This window comes from Drosophila biarmipes, chromosome X, assembly GCF_025231255.1.
Source record: "Drosophila biarmipes strain raj3 chromosome X, RU_DBia_V1.1, whole genome shotgun sequence".
Lineage (NCBI taxonomy): Eukaryota > Metazoa > Arthropoda > Insecta > Diptera > Drosophilidae > Drosophila > Drosophila biarmipes.
Genome location: NC_066611.1, coordinates 551449 through 570014, shown reverse-complemented (window position 1 = coordinate 570014; position 18566 = coordinate 551449). Strand labels below are relative to the sequence as shown.

The following is an 18566-nucleotide window of genomic DNA, read 5'->3' as shown; positions in this document are numbered from 1 at the left end:
GCCAATCTTCGCGTCACTAATAAGATGACGATTCATATTGTTATTATTAGATGGTCGAGTTGTACTTATATTGATATGTTAATCAAATTGGTCTCTTACTTGAAAATCTAGACCTTAGGAATATTTTTATATTATATGTTTGCCAATCTTCGCGTCACTAATAAGATGACGATTCATATTGTTATTATTAGATGGTCGAGTTGTACTTATATTGATATGTTAATCAAATTGGTCTCTTACTTGAAAATCTAGACCTTAGGAATGTAATATATAAAGGATTAAAAATTCGCCACAAAGCCAAGCAAACAATCAATGCATACAAATAGATTGTTGGTTGAACTTTATATAAGAAGTTCAACACAACAAATAAATTATGCAATTTTATTATCGAATCATCAAGCAAAGGATAAGCTTCAGTGGATCGCAGTATGGCAGCTGCTCAACCACTTACAACACCTTGCCTGTTACAAAAGTCGTTTACAATTGATTCTAGGCTTTGTCATTGTATTAAATAATGCTTTTATATGTAACTAGCGCGGCATCAGGTGATCAAAGATCCTCCCAATTTACTATGTTACAAATTACATTGGCATCACATCCATTGTCGTTTAAAAAGTAAATTATAAACTTTAAATGGTTTAGAAGCCATACAATGCAAATTGCCCCTTATTTATCATTGCAGTCCAGCACGGATACGACCTTAGAGGCGTTCAGGCATAATCCAACGGACGTAGCGTCATACCACTGTTCGCTCGAACAAGTATTGTGCCATTGGTCCGTACCTGCGGTTCCTCTCGTACTACGCAGGAATGCTGTCGCAACAACGTTTTGTCATTAGTAGGGTAAAACTAACCTGTCTCACGACGGTCTAAACCCAGCTCACGTTCCCTTGCATGGGTGAACAATCCAACGCTTGGTGAATTTTGCTTCACAATGATAGGAAGAGCCGACATCGAAGGATCAAAAAGCGACGTCGCTATGAACGCTTGGCCGCCACAAGCCAGTTATCCCTATGGTAACTTTTCTGACACCTCTTGTTAAAAACTCTTTAAACCAAAAGGATCGATAGGCCGAGCTTTTGCTGTCCCTGTGTGTACTGAACACCGAGATCAAGTCAGCATTTGCCCTTTTGCTCTATGTGTGGTTTCTGTCCGCACTGAGCTGGCCTTGGGACACCTCCGTTATTATTTGAGAGATGTACCGCCCCAGTCAAACTCCCTACCTGGCAATGTCCTTGAATTGGATCATACCTGAGCAATTGGAGTTATACCAAATTTTCAAATCAAAAATACATAAATGCACCGTTTTATTAAAGAATTTGTTTGCGATTATATAACAAACTCGTGATACTTTGATCAAGAAGCTTGCATCAAAACCCAATACCATAAGATATAATAAATATATCCGTATAATGGCTAGGAAATGATACACGTTCCATTTAATCAAGTAAGTAAGGAAACAATAAGAGTAGTGGTATTTCATTGGCGATACCAAACCGAGGTCTAATATCTCCCACTTATTCTACACCTCTTATGTCTCCTTACACTGCCAGATTAGAGTCAAGCTCAAAAGGGTCTTCTTTCCCCGCTAATTATTCCAAGCCCGTTCCCTTGGCTGTGGTTTCGCTAGATAGTAGATAGGGACAGGTGTGTCTCGGATCCCTCCGAACTTATTTAACGTGACGTGTTCCGCACTGAAGGGATTACAGCCACGGCATTCTAATATACCCACAAGGGAGTATATAATGCAAGGGTCTGGGTTAAGCGCCAAACCAACGCCCTGGACTAGAAGCTATAGCTATGTACATAGCAACCACCCCAGTAGCAATTTAAGTACTTGCTTGTCGGGCAAGCACTCCCCCTTGCATAGGGGCGAGATCTATCTAAAATCTCTACTGTTCTTTGGGTCGCAGCACCCGAGTTGTATTAACGCAACATCCACGTCGAGCCCGGGGACTCTACCCGCGATATAGGTGTCAACCACAGCCACCACGAAACTCCCACTAGGGGGCCGACCTCAATGAGTAGCCTTGGAGAACCACTCAACCCGTGGCACCGAAATTTCAGGCTCGGTGGGCCTCACCCCTTCAGCTCCGACAAGCTCGGATGGGGCAACCATGTCATATTAGTCGCCTCCTACGACAAGCAATGACAAGCTGTGGCAGTATTCTTCGCCGTTGCCACACGGCAAGGGGGTTTTGGGACTATTGTCCCGGCGCCTGCGGTTCATCCCTCGTCGCTTCCATCCTACGCCTCGAGAAGGCAGCATCAGCAAAAGCTCCTAGGAGACGCATCCGTTCTGGGGTCTCGACTACTCCTGCGACGTTCCATCGTTCTTGGACTCGAACAATGCCAAGGGCATCCAAGTCACGCAAATCGCTATAGAGGCGGCACTCACATAGTACGTGAAGCCAGTCCTCACTCTCCTCTCCACATGAGCATGCGGTTGTGGTGCTGAGGGTTCTACCATGGAGGAAAGCGTTGAACGACCCGTGTCCTGTCAGCAAGAATCCGGCTCTTAAGGTGAAGACAAAGTCCTTCCTCTTGTAGACGAACGCTGCCTCTGGGAAAAACTGGCGAGTCACAAAACCGTGAGCCGCTTGGTCCCATCTGAGTTGCCACTCATTTAGCAGACATTCGTCTAGCAGAGCCATCTTGGATTTCCAGTCCAACACAGACAAGTCCTGTCCATAGAGCCAGTCGCTCTCGTCCAGGGGAACGTGCTTTCTGAGCTTAAACTTCACTGCCATCCTGTGAGCATCTAAATCCATTGGAGGAGCACCAGCAAGCACCTGCAGTGCCACCGTGGACACTGTGCGGCATACCGGTTGGCATCCTAATAGGATGGTCCTCTGGCACGAGGTGAGGAGTCTTAAGGACTTGCCCTTGCTCGCCGCCTTGTACCAGACCGAGGCACCGAAGAGTGCACAGGGGACCATGAGTCCGCTGTATATCGTCCTCTTAGCACGGGAGCTGAGCCCCCAATCGACTCGGAGCACCCGTGCTAGCCCTCCGGCAACTCCAGCCAGCCGATCTCTGAGAGCAGAGATATGCGGGAGAAAGCTCATCCGCTCGCCGACTAAGATGCCAAGGTACCGGCATTTGGTGACGTATGGCAGGCTTGCTCCAGCAAACCGTACGGTCGGTCTCCTAGTGTCTGAAAGATTCCCTTTCAGCAACATGATTGCCGTCTTGCTGGTTGACACACTCACTCCAACCTCAGCTCCCCAGGCTCCCACGATGTCCATCAACTGCTCGCCCTTTCGCTCCAGATCGGCACGGGAATTCCCATCGACGAAAAGTAGCAAGTCATCTGCAAACGCGCTCAGAGCACAATGTGGCTCCAGGCGCTGAAGCAGCACATCCATCAGTAGGTTCCAAATAAATGGACCACTGACGGACCCTTGCGGGCAGCCCCGTGTAACCGACACTGTGGCCGCTTCGTAACTGCTGATGATACTGGCACTTCGACCGGAGAAATAACTTTTCCACAAGTCTATCTCTCGACAGCCGACGTCGATAAGCCGATCCAGCACCGCGTTCCACTCAACATTGTCGAAGGCACCCTTGAAATCAACAAAGATTCCCAGCACCCTCCTCTCGCGGCTGGTGGAAACGGTGTTTTTAGCGTGCATCCACGCATCCTCAACGCAGCGTCCAGGCCGAAATCCAAATTGCCATCTGCAGCCATCCGGTAGCACATCCTTCAGTCGATTCACCATGATCCCTTCCAGCACCTTTCCGAACACTGGCAAAAGGCATATGCCACGATAAGAGGCAGGATCGCTCCTGTCCTTATCTGGCCCCTTTACCAGCGGTATCACTCTCGGGTGTTTCCACTCGGCAGGAAAATATCCTTCCGAGAGGCATCGAGAGTACAACTTCGTCAGGTGCTGAGGGATAGCACGCCATACCTCCTTGACGATCCCACCCGTGATGCCGTCCATTCCCGGCGATCGCCGGCTTCTCAGCTTCGCGACGCTGGTTGCCACCTCGAAGGCTTCGAGGGTCGGTGGAGCAGCAGGAGTTATACCCTCACGCACTGTGGATTCCGCAACAGGGAAGAAGTTGCGGAGGAGTATATCTGCGCAGTCGTGCCATGTCGTAAGTAGCGCGCCGTTCGACCTAAGACATCCAAGATCGGTTGTCTTTTTCCGGCCTCGGCATATTCGGTAGGCGTGCCCCCATGGATCATCCTTGTGCCGTCCCACGAAGTCCCGCCAGTTTTGTTCCTTTGTCATCAGGATAAGCTTCTTATACTGGCCTGAGGCAAGCCTTAATCCAGCGGCAAGTCGCTCAACATCGCCGGTGCCACTCCGACGAGCTGCCTGCAGCCTGCGCCTCAGTCTCCTGACCTCTTGGCGCTTGGTACTCAGTTCAGGATTCCACCATATTACGTTTCCCCTTGCTGCAGGTATCCTGCGCCCTATTACCCTGTCGCACACTTCGTGTACGATGGAGCGAAGGGCTGACACATGATCATCCAACGGCGATTCCTCCAGTTCCTCGAGACATTCAGCTACATCCCTTAGTTCTACTCTGAATCTTCGCCAACTTGCATTGGAGAGCCTCCATTGCGGTACCGGAGCTAGGCTCTCAACGGTACTGCTTGGATCTGGAGTAACCTCAACAGTGATGATGTTGTGATCACTCAGCTCCCAGAAGTCAACTCTCCATTCGTATGTTGCCCACACACGCACTGCTTCGTTGGTGAAGGTCACGTCGATATCACTTCTGGAGCGGTGATTATCGAACGTGAACACCTGGCTGGCCGTATTAAGCACACAGACACCGCTTGCGATGATCCACTCGTCCATGTGCTGTCCCCGTTCGCGATTCAGACGGTCTCCAGAGTTAGCTGGAGTTTTGCTGAACCACATCGGGGAAACCGCATTCGCATCAAGTCCGAGGATTGTCGGTGTCCTGCTGGCTAGCAGCAGAACCGTATCCAGGTAGTCAGTGTAGGGCTGCAGGGCAGCTGAGTACTGGCAGTATACGGAGGACAGAAAAATGGTGCCGTATTTTCCTGTGACACTCACGCACACTCCATAATCCGTCGTCAATGTCTCGATGGGCATGCAGATGGCAGACGGGTCGTCCACGATGATGGCAGCTTTCTTCCTTTTGTCAGCGAAGATTCTCATGCCTCCAGGGAGTCCAGTGAGACGCTTGCCTGCGTCCACATAGGGCTCCTGAATGAGTGCGAACAGGTGGCCAGCATCTCTCATCCGCTTTGCAAGCTCGATGACAGCGCAACGGCCTCGACCACAATTCGCTTGGATGAAGCTGAACATCTTAATGTCTAGCTTGCACCCTGGCTAGCACAGCGCTATATATCGGGCATCCACCCGAGAGCATATAGTGCCCCGAGGGTAGCCCTTTATGGCGGCAGTTACGGCAGTCCACCGCATTTTTGCACTTCGCCGCGACGTGGTCGTTCTGTCCGCACTGGCGGCAGACCTGGTTTTCTCTAGCGTACCGACACTCGCTGACTTTGTGGTCAAAACCAAGGCATCGGTGGCACGCATAGGTGCGCACTTGAGAGCGGCAGCGGTAAGAGAACCACTTGATATACACCCTCCCGCTTTCGAGAACGGCCAACGCCTGATCATCTACTTCCAGCGTCACGTTTATAGTGGCGCTGTTAGCTGCTGACCAGGGCTTGGTCGCCAGGACTACCGCCTTCTGGAACTCCTTCAGCGACATCTCCTCGAAGTTTTTCTCTTTTAACTCCATCATGAACTCATCCGGCGTCACAGTGGTGTCCACATCCTGTACCGTCACCCTGGGTTTTGCGGCAGTGTTTTTGGACACCTTAAGGCCCACCTCAGCGAATTTTGCGGAGGCAACGATTTTCGACATCTCCGCCTGCGATGGCGTGCGAATAATCGCGCCGCCCCGCTTCAACTCTCGCACCTCATGCACTCTGACGCCCAAAGCAGGCGCTACCTCTTTGCGGACCTTGTCCGCAATTTGCCTCCCTGATAAGGCCGGATCATCACATGCAACGACTGCCGACCAGGTCTCCCGGATTTTCCGCGGTGCGGCTACAGGGGCATAGGGGGCGACAGGGGCAGCAGGTGAGGCGATAAGGTGCGCGCCTCTAGCAGCGGCGGCTGCGTATGAGACGGCCGAGGCAACCGGTGTCTGCTTCTTAAGGCGGTCCTCAAGCACTCCAATCCGTATAAGGAGGGCTGCAACAACCTCCTCGTAGCGGTTGGCTACGGACTGTACCTTCACATTTGTGGCCGGGTTGGCATAGGAGACCATGAACATCCTACCGATCTCCGATCGGATGTCCCCCATCTCGGCAGCGACGGCACCATTACCTCTCCACTCCCTATCCGAGAAGGATTTTAGAGGACTGGCTGGTGCAACGAAGGTCTTCTCGTGTTCAGCAGAGGATGCAGCAGCGGCGGGGGCTGCGGGAGCGGCAGGGGCTGCGGCAAGGGCAGCGACAAGCGCAGCGGCAGCGGCAGCAGCAGGGGCAGCGGCAGCGGCAGCGGCTGTCGCAGTGTCAGCGGCAGTTGCATCCAGTGCCATCAACTTGCACCTAGAGGCGTCCCTCAGCGGCGCTTTATTGCGCTTACCTCTGGGTCGTCCTCTGCCCCCACTGCTTCCCCTACTACTAGCACTCTCACTGCCAGAATCTCCAACATCCATTTTGGGTGGCGCCATCCGCCGGTTATCGGCAGTTCCAACCCAAAAGCTTTTCCACCAAGGACTTACCCCTTTATTATCAGCTGGTCGGAAAGCTCTATCAGCTGATCAGCTGATAAAAGTTTAGCGATGACACAAACCGCACAGCTGTTTTAGGCAAAATGTGCCTAAATAAGCCTAACGCCTCTCTCAAGAGAGCGCCTCTCTCGTGACACACGTGGCGCAATGGAAAATTTCCAATGGGAAAAACCCAATTTCACCCGGTTTCACCACTTTTACACAGGGAAAACACGCGCACTGGGTTCGCAGGCACAAAACACGAATTTTCGTGCTGTTTCTAGCTTCGTATCTGGTCTCTATCAGTCAATATTGGCTACACTCGCGGAGCGTACGGAAAACACGTCTGTTCGCACGAGCAATCTAACACCGACTGTGTGTAGATAGGGACAGTAGGAATCTCGTTAATCCATTCATGCGCGTCACTAATTAGATGACGAGGCATTTGGCTACCTTAAGAGAGTCATAGTTACTCCCGCCGTTGACCCGCGCTTACTTGAATTTCTTCACTTTGACATTCAGAGCACTGGGCAGAAATCACATTGTGTCAACACCCGCTAGGGCCATCACAATGCTTTGTTTTAATTAGACAGTCGGATTCCCCAAGTCCGTGCCAGTTCTGAATTGATTGTTAATTGATAATCGTTATAATTAATAAGAACTAATTGGTTTAACCCAATTAGTATTCTTAAAAATTTTAGCAAGAAAGTTCCACAATTGGCTACGTAACTAAACTATCCGGGGAACAAGTAACTAACATAAATGCTAGAAACTCTATTTACCCAGAACGAGCACATAAACCATGTTATTGTTTCCCAATCAAGCCCGACTATCTCAATCTTCAGAGCCAATCCTTATCCCGAAGTTACGGATCTAATTTGCCGACTTCCCTTACCTACATTATTCTATCGACTAGAGACTCTTCACCTTGGAGACCAGCTGCGGATATTGGTACGGCCTGTTGAGAAGTTTGCGTGTCCCCACCATAAATTTTCAAGGTCCGAGGAGAAAATATCGACACAACAGTATATGTCATGCTCTTCTAGCCCATCTACCATATCTCTCTGCGAAAGACTTCCATGGTAGTACGGCTATAAAACAGAAAAGAAAACTCTTCCGATATCTCTCTTCTTGCTTCTTTATGGTCGTTCCTGTTGCCAGGATGAGCACGAGGCCCATATTTAATAACAAACGGATACTCAACAGGTTACGGAATTGGAACCGTATTCCCTTTCGTTCAAAATTATTCAAGTATATTAATTTAGCTAGATTTTATATAATATATATATTTGTTTGGCATTTGTATTTTACTTGAAAATTTTCGGCTTTCGCCTTGAACTTAGGACCGACTAACTCGTGATCAACCACTGTTCACACGAAACCCTTCTCCACTTCAGTCCTCCAAGGTCTCATTCGATTATTTGCTACTACCACCAAGATCTGTACCAATGGCAGCTCCATGCAGGCTTACGCCAAACACTTCTACGCATACCATTGTACCTTCCTACTCACTAAAGTTTCAAAATTTATATTACAAGTAATATAAATCATCTACTTTAGCGGTAATGTATAGGTATACAACTTAAGCGCCATCCATTTTAAGGGCTAGTTGCTTCGGCAGGTGAGTTGTTACACACTCCTTAGCGGATTTCGACTTCCATGATCACCGTCCTGCTGTTTTAAGCAACCAACGCCTTTCATGGTATCTGCATGAGTTGTTAATTTGGGCACCGTAACATTACGTTTGGTTCATCCCACAGCGCCAGTTCTGCTTACCAAAAGTGGCCCACTGGGCACATTATATCATAACCTTGAACTTCATATCAAGAAAGTTAAGGTTCTTACCCATTTAAAGTTTGAGAATAGGTTAAGATCGTTTCGACCCTAAGGCCTCTAATCATTCGCTTTACCAGATAAGATTATTTTATATAATATTAAAATGCACCAGCTATCCTGAGGGAAACTTCGGAAGGAACCAGCTACTAGATGGTTCGATTGGTCTTTCGCCCCTATACTCAATTCTGACAATCGATTTGCACGTCAGAACTGTTTCGGTCTTCCATCAGGGTTTCCCCTGACTTCAACCTGATCAAGTATAGTTCACCATCTTTCGGGTCACAGCATATATGCTCAAGGTACGTTCCAGTTAGAGGCATAAATAATATAAATATCATTATACATAACTATATAGAACGCCCCGGGATTGTGTTAATTAGCTATAAATAGTTAAAAAACTAATCCCATTATTAGTCAAGTTAATTACGCTATTAGGTTTATATCCCAATAACTTGCACATATGTTAGACTCCTTGGTCCGTGTTTCAAGACGGGTCCCGAAGGTATCCTGAATCTTTCGCATTGTTAATCCTACAAGTGCATATAATAAACACAAAAATCAATGATAATTATGCCATTATATAATTCCGAAAAATTAACGCACTGTATTCATATAAATCTATCAGCACTTTATCAAATTAATAACATTTATTCTGTGTTAAAATGCAAGCAAATTAATTTGAATAAACTATAAGTTATATTTTATGATAAATTTGGTATGCTAATAGATTACAATGTCCTTATATGGAAAAAATGCACACTATTATCATAATATTGTTTAAATATTACAATTCTAATGATGAATTTTCCATAACGGATATTCAGGTTCATCGGGCTTAACCTCTAAGCAGTTTCACGTACTGTTTAACTCTCTATTCAGAGTTCTTTTCAACTTTCCCTCACGGTACTTGTTTACTATCGGTCTCATGGTTATATTTAGTTTTAGATGGAGTTTACCACCCACTTAGTGCTGCACTATCAAGCAACACGACTCTTTGGAAACATCATCTAGTAATCATTAACGTTATACGGGCCTGGCACCCTCTATGGGTAAATGGCCTCATTTAAGAAGGACTTAAATCGTTAATTTCTCATACTAGAATATTGACGCTCCATACACTGCATCTCACATTTGCCATATAGACAAAGTGACTTAGTGCTGAACTGATTTCTTTTTGCTCGCCGCTACTAAGAAAATCCTTGTTAGTTTCTTTTCCTCCCCTAATTAATATGCTTAAATTCAGGGGGTAGTCCCATATGAGTTGAGGTTGTGTATAACTTTTATATGCAATTAATTCTTTATATATAATGATAAAACATTTTATTAAATTCGTTATATTAATAATATCTGTATATAAATGGCATTTGTTTGATTTAACGAATCAACGAAGAACAATAATATTGTCAACGGTTTTCTATTTTCTAATCATTAATAAGAGACAATTCTAGATAAATTTTTATGCTAGACATTTCTCAGTATCATTTGATTGAAAAAGAAAATATTTCTCTTCGTTTTTCACATTCAAATTATTTACTAATGTGAGATAATGTTTTTCATATATTTTTTAATATTATGAATAAAATAATTAAATTATTATTATCCAATAATATACCATATGCTTATAAAATTTCATTATAAAATTTGTATAAGCAACTTAATTAGCATAGTCTTACAACCCTCAACCATATGTAGTCCAAGCAGCACTATAAAATTAATTAAAGTACATAACAGCATGGACTGCGATATGCGTTCAAAATGTCGATGTTCATGTGTCCTGCAGTTCACACGATGACGCACAGTTTGCTGCGTTCTTCATCGACCCATGAGCCGAGTGATCCACCGCTTAGAGTTTTATAAATTGGTTTCTTAATTTTGTCAAATATGTTTTTATTGAAAGAAATTAAAAATACACCATTTTACTGGCATATATCAATTCCTTCAATAAATTTATTTTTATACCTAAAACGAATGCTGCGAAATGTCTTAGTTTTATATAACCAATATATATCAAAGTATTTCTTTTTAAATTGCATTTATTGTAAATAAATATATATATATATATATTAATACTTTTTTAGCGATATAAATTGAAATTTATATAAAACATTAACCTGTATAAAACCAGGTACAACATTGTACATTTTAGGTTGTTGCATTATCCAATGTATGCGCATAACTGAGATGAACAATACATATCGCAACGCGTGTATATTATGGTCCATATACACACAGTATTTTAATTGTGTTTATATACAATAATAATTTAATATTATTATTTTAATAATTCGATTTGCTTGTTCGAATTTTTATTTGTTTGCTTTGGCTGCTTATTATTTCTCTCATATGTATTAAATACAATATATAATTTTAATATTTGCATTATTTCGATTTGCTTGTTCGAAATTTCATTTGATCTATAATAGATCTCATATACATTTTGGCAATTCATATTTTATTTGTAATACTATAATGTATTTATTATATAATATAAACAAATATTTTATTAACGGTAAGGATATTAAAACATTAATGATCCTTCCGCAGGTTCACCTACGGAAACCTTGTTACGACTTTTACTTCCTCTAAATAATCAAGTTCGGTCAACTTTTGCGAAACAACCGTAACACGCAAGGCGTCACAGTGATCACGTCCGGAGACCTCACTAAATAATTCAATCGGTAGTAGCGACGGGCGGTGTGTACAAAGGGCAGGGACGTAATCAATGCGAGTTAATGACTCACACTTACTGGGAATTCCAAGTTCATGTGAACAGTTTCAGTTCACAATCCCAAGCATGAAAGTGGTTCAGCGGTTTACCCGGACCTCTCGGTCTAGGAAATACACGTTGATACTTTCATTGTAGCGCGCGTGCAGCCCAGGACATCTAAGGGCATCACAGACCTGTTATTGCTCAATCTCATTATTGCTAGACGCAATTTGTCCATTTAAGAAGCTAGTGTCCTTATAATGGGACAAACCAACAGGTACGGCTCCACTTATATAAACACATTCAAACACAATAAACATTTTACTGCCACCATGAATGAAGGCTATATAAGCTTCAACACCATAATCCTGAAGATATCTATTTAATATATTTGAGTCTCGTTCGTTATCGGAATTAACCAGACAAATCACTCCACGAACTAAGAACGGCCATGCACCACCACCCATAGATTCGAGAAAGAGCTATCAATCTGTCTTACACACTTATGTTCGGACCTGGTAAGTTTTCCCGTGTTGAGTCAAATTAAGCCGCAGGCTCCACTCCTGGTGGTGCCCTTCCGTCAATTCCTTTAAGTTTCAGCTTTGCAACCATACTTCCCCCGGAGCCCAAAAGCTTTGGTTTCCCGGGAAGCGACTGAGAGAGCCATAAAAGTAGCTACACCCAATTGCTAGCTGGCATCGTTTATGGTTAGAACTAGGGCGGTATCTGATCGCCTTCGAACCTCTAACTTTCGTTCTTGATTAATGAAAACATCTTTGGCAAATGCTTTCGCTTAAGTTAGTCTTACGACGGTCCAAGAATTTCACCTCTCGCGTCGTAATACTAATGCCCCCAAACTGCTTCTATTAATCATTACCTCTTGATCTGAAAACCAATGAAAGCAGAACAGAGGTCTTATTTCATTATCCCATGCACAGAATATTCAGGCATTTGAAGCCTGCTTTAAGCACTCTAATTTGTTCAAAGTAATTGTACCGGCCCACAATAACACTCGTTTAAGAGCACTAATGCAGGTTTTTAAATAGGAGGAACATATGAAAAAATACAAGTATCTAAGCACATGTAAGAACTCCACCGGTAATACGCTTACATACATAAAGGTATAGTACTAACCACAATTGTAAGTTGTACTACCCGTATGAAGCACAAGTTCAACTACGAACGTTTTAACCGCAACAACTTTAATATACGCTATTGGAGCTGGAATTACCGCGGCTGCTGGCACCAGACTTGCCCTCCAATTGGTCCTTGTTAAAGGATTTAAAGTGTACTCATTCCAATTACAGGGCCTCGGATATGAGTCCTGTATTGTTATTTTTCGTCACTACCTCCCCGAGCTGGGAGTGGGTAATTTACGCGCCTGCTGCCTTCCTTAGATGTGGTAGCCGTTTCTCAGGCTCCCTCTCCGGAATCGAACCCTGATTCCCCGTTACCCGTTGCAACCATGGTAGTCCTAGATACTACCATCAAAAGTTGATAGGGCAGACATTTGAAAGATCTGTCGTCGGTACAAGACCATACGATCTGCATGTTATCTAGAGTTCAACCAATATAACGATCTTGCGATCGCTTGGTTTTAGCCTAATAAAAGCACATGTTCCATAAGGTTCATGTTTTAATTGCATGTATTAGCTCTAGAATTACCACAGTTATCCAAGTAACTGTTAACGATCTAAGGAACCATAACTGATATAATGAGCCTTTTGCGGTTTCACTTTTAATTCGTGTGTACTTAGACATGCATGGCTTAATCTTTGAGACAAGCATATAACTACTGGCAGGATCAACCAGAATAATGTTTTTATTCATATTTCATTCATATTTTTTGAATAGAAATTAGCAATATATATGTTGTTATAGATTTTATTTCTATCGAATACGGCCATTTTTATATAGCATTCGTATACGTTTGTTTTCCAATTTATACTTGTTTCGCCACTAATAATAACAAGTTTTTATTGATGTCAAAAAGAATCATATTCTTTATAAACACAATATTTATTTTTCATATATTTTCTTTATATATGCACATTTCATTCTAAAATATCATTTTTGTTCGACATACATAATATATTGTATCCACACATGTACAATTTTTGTTTAACCAATATAAGATATTGAGTTAATCATTTGTATTTTGACGATAAATTTAAAATTTATCTATATATATCCATATAAGTCTCTGGTAATATATAAAATAGAACCGAGTGTATATATATAATTATTACTACTATATTTATTTCTTAAATAATATATACTTATATATTATTTATATATATACTCTTTATTATATATTATATAATTTCTTAAATAACTCTCTTAATAGCTATTTTTTATTATCAACAATATAAGTTGATATTAATATTGAAAATGTATTCATAATTACATTTTTATATTTCTTTGGTAGACTTTTATGTACTATTATTATTTAATAATACACATATAATATAAATCATGTTAGCCTACCTCCTAAAATTAACGATAAAATTCGGAAACAATTTGTTATTCTATGTACAATAGAAACTTGGCCTTTGTTTCAACGTTATTATCTTTGGGCTTAAAATATTAACCGCGGAGCCAAGTCTCGTATTCAAATAAATGAATAAAGAAACAAATTTGACGGATAATATCTTCTCTACTGACATATGTCAATAGCAGACGGCCGGCCCATTGACCATCCTATAGTAGTTTTTGGACACGCTGTCTCCCATTCGGGTATATTCAATTTACTTTGCCACTCACCCATATAGTGTTCTCTTATATAATAAGACAACGCACTTTTATATTCATTATATGGATATATTGCCTTCCTCATATTTGCCACACCACCTATAGTAGTTTTTGGACACGCTGTCTCCCATTCGGGTATATTCAATTTACTTTGCCACTCACCCATATAGTGTTCTCTTATATAATAAGAAAACGCACTTTTATTTTCATTATATGGATATATTGCCTTCCTCATATTTGCCACACCACCTATAGTAGTTTTTGGACACGCTGTCTCCCATTCGGGTATATTCAATTTACTTTGCCACTCACCCATATAGTGTTCTCTTATATAATAAGAAAACGCACTTTTATTTTCATTATATGGATATATTGCCTTCCTCATATTTGCCACACCACCTATAGTAGTTTTTGGACACGCTGTCTCCCATTCGGGTATATTCAATTCTCTTTGCCACTCACCCTTATAGTATTCTCTTATTTAATAAGAATACTAAAATACTTCTCATATTATAGATGTAATCTATTAACTTCTCAATATCCATACGGTTTATGTATGGTATTGACAAAATCCTATGCATTTGCATAAGATTTATTTTGCCACAATTTATAGTACTAGTGCCGCCCTCACTAGGTATAAATATCTCATTTCGCTAGTAGTGTATGGGCAAATTCTACTAGCTATTCTCATAAATATGTCACTTATATGCCATATCTATACAATTCATGCACTTTTATATGTATATTTGCTATATTATACATTATTATGCCTTATAGGTATTATACCTATAAGCCACATCCATACGATTGCTTAATATAAATATATGTATAATTTTTTATACATATTTTTTTTTTATTTATGTATGGTTTTTTATTCATATCCATATACTGTATTCACTTTTATATGGATATGATTGGCGTTTTATATAGTATTGACAAAATCATAAGTTTGACCAATACGAGGAGAGGTCCGCCAACGACCACCTCCCTATAGGTGTTTTTGGACACGCTGTCTCCCATTCGACTGCTTACTATACTAGGGGCTACCCGCTCCGTATGATATTCTCTCATATAACAAGAGAATGCAAGAAATATTCGTATTTTATGAATATAATCCATTTATTTTTCAATATCCATACGTTTTACTTAGTTTTTTGTACGGTATTGACAAAATCCTATGCATTTGCATAAGATTTATTTTGCCACAATTTATAGTACTAGTGCCGCCCTCACTAGGTATAAATATCTCATTTCGCTAGTAGTGTATGGGGAAATTCTACTAGCTATTCTCATAAATATGTCACTTATATGCCATATCTATACAATTCATGCACTTTTATATGTATATTTGCTATATTATACATTATTATGCCTTATAGGTATTATACCTATAAGCCACATCCATACGATTGCTTAATATAAATATATGTATAATTTTTTATACACATTTTTTTTTTATTTATGTATGGTTTTTTATTCATATCCATATACTGTATTCAATTTTATATGGATATGATTGGCGTTTTATATAGTATTGACAAAATCATAAGTTTGACCAATACGAGGAGAGGTCCGCCAACGACCACCTCCCTATAGGTGTTTTTGGACACGCTGTCTCCCATTCGACTGCTTACTATACTAGGGGCTACCCGCTCCGTATGATATTCTCTCATATAACAAGAGAATGCAAGAAATATTCGTATTTTATGAATATAATCCATTTATTTTTCAATATCCATACGTTTTACTTAGTTTTTTGTACGGTATTGACAAAATCCTATGCATTTGCATAAGATTTATTTTGCCACAATTTATAGTACTAGTGCCGCCCTCACTAGGTATAAATATCTCATTTCGCTAGTAGTGTATGGGCAAATTCTACTAGCTATTCTCATAAATATGTCACTTATATGCCATATCTATACAATTCATGCACTTTTATATGTATATTTGCTATATTATACATTATTATGCCTTATAGGTATTATACCTATAAGCCACATCCATACGATTGCTTAATATAAATATATGTATAATTTTTTATACATATTTTTTTTTATTTATGTATGGTTTTTTATTCATATCCATATACTGTATTCACTTTTATATGGATATGATTGGCGTTTTATATAGTATTGACAAAATCATAAGTTTGACCAATACGAGGAGAGGTCCGCCAACGACCACCTCCCTATAGGTGTTTTTGGACACGCTGTCTCCCATTCGACTGCTTACTATACTAGGGGCTACCCGCTCCGTATGATATTCTCTCATATAACAAGAGAATGCAAGAAATATTCGTATTTTATGAATATAATCCATTTATTTTTCAATATCCATACGTTTTACTTAGTTTTTTGTACGGTATTGACAAAATCCTATGCATTTGCATAAGATTTATTTTGCCACAATTTATAGTACTAGTGCCGCCCTCACTAGGTATAAATATCTCATTTCGCTAGTAGTGTATGGGCAAATTCTACTAGCTATTCTCATAAATATGTCACTTATATGCCATATCTATACAATTCATGCACTTTTATATGTATATTTGCTATATTATACATTATTATGCCTTATAGGTATTATACCTATAAGCCACATCCATACGATTGCTTAATATAAATATATGTATAATTTTTTATACATATTTTTTTTTATTTATGTATGGTTTTTTATTCATATCCATATACTGTATTCACTTTTATATGGATATGATTGGCGTTTTATATAGTATTGACAAAATCATAAGTTTGACCAATACGAGGAGAGGTCCGCCAACGACCACCTCCCTATAGGTGTTTTTGGACACGCTGTCTCCCATTCGACTGCTTACTATACTAGGGGCTGCCCGCTCCGTATGATATTCTCTCGTATAACAAGAGAATGCAAGAAATATTCGTATTTTATGAATATAATCCATTTATTTTTCAATATCCATACGTTTTACTTAGTTTTTTGTACGGTATTGACAAAATCCTATGCATTTGCATAAGATTTATTTTGCCACAATTTATAGTACTAGTGCCGCCCTCACTAGGTATAAATATCTCATTTCGCTAGTAGTGTATGGGCAAATTCTACTAGCTATTCTCATAAATGCCTTCTTTATGCCATATCTATACAATTTATGCACTTTTATATGTATATTTGCTAATATTATACATTATTATGCCTTATAGGTATTATACCTATAAGCCATATACATACGATTTCATTTTTTTATTTATATATGGTTTTGTATTTATAACCATATACCGTATTTACTTTTATAAGGATATGATTGGCGTTTTATATAGTATTGACAAAATTATAAGTTTGACAAACACTTTTTTAAGTCTTTTAGTTAAAATTGTCATTTTTAATTGACTATCTAAACACTAGATATATTTGCACATGGAGCAAAGAGTATAAAAATTGGTCGCGTCACTAATAATATCGCGATACATTTTTACTACCATCAAAATACCACATACGTTTATATGTCCTCTTTATTTAATTTGGTTTCTAAACCTCAGGAATAGTTTTAATTATATGTGCGCTCTAAGTTGAATGAATTTCTTGAATCTCTTTACTTGAATTTCTAAGACTTAAAAATATTTATAAATAGATGTCCTATTGCATAATATTTTTTTATCGCTTCACTTATAAAATAACGATCCTGCCTTTCTACCTTTGAATAAACATTCATATAAACATGGAGAAAAAAACGTTCGCGTCACTAACAGTATGTGACGATAAAATTTTGCTAACATTCAAAGGAACATATTTTTATATGTCAACTCTTAGTTGAATTGGTCTATTGCTTAAGATTCTAGACCTTAGGAATATTTTTATATTATATGTTTGCCAATCTTCGCGTCACTAAAAAGATGACGATTCATATTGTTATTATTAGATGGTCGAGTTGTACTTATATTGATATGTTAATCAAATTGGTCTCTTACTTGAAAATCTAGACCTTAGGAATATTTTTATATTATATGTTTGCCAATCTTCGCGTCACTAATAAGATGACGATTCATATTGTTATTATTAGATGGTCGAGTTGTACTTATATTGATATGTTAATCAAATTGGTCTCTTACTTGAAAATCTAGACCTTAGGAATATTTGTATATTATATGTTTGCCAATCTTCGCGTCAGTAATAAGATGACGATTCATATTGTTATTATTAGATGGTCGAGTTGTACTTATATTGATATGTTAATCAAATTGGTCTCTTACTTGAAAATCTAGACCTTAGGAATATTTTTATATTATATGTTTGCCAATCTTCGCGTCACTAATAAGATGACGATTCATATTATTATTAGATGGTCGAGTTGTACTTATATTGATATGTTAATCAAATTGGTCTCTTACTTGAAAATCTAGACCTTAGGAATATTTTTATATTATATGTTTGCCAATCTTCGCGTCACTAATAAGATGACGATTCATATTGTTATTATTAGATGGTCGAGTTGTACTTATATTGATATGTTAATCAAATTGGTCTCTTACTTGAAAATCTAGACCTTAGGAATATTTTTATATTATATGTTTGCCAAT

The 18566-nt window shown here is 40.0% G+C and overlaps 2 non-coding genes and 1 pseudogene across 2 annotated transcripts; all 3 read right to left on the bottom strand.

Annotated features, from left to right (window-relative positions):
• Nucleotides 1–387: 387 nt before the first annotated feature.
• Nucleotides 388–9822, bottom strand: LOC127010570 (large subunit ribosomal RNA; annotated as a pseudogene).
• Nucleotides 9823–10224: 402 nt separating this feature from the next.
• On the bottom strand, nucleotides 10225–10403 carry LOC122817888 (5.8S ribosomal RNA). The gene has a single exon (XR_007763329.1). It is a non-coding gene; the product is annotated as a 5.8S ribosomal RNA (ribosomal RNA).
• A 676-nt stretch (nucleotides 10404–11079) lies between these two features.
• Nucleotides 11080–13074, bottom strand: LOC127010525 (small subunit ribosomal RNA). Its single transcript, XR_007763281.1, has one exon. It is a non-coding gene; the product is annotated as a small subunit ribosomal RNA (ribosomal RNA).
• Nucleotides 13075–18566: the final 5492 nt, after the last annotated feature.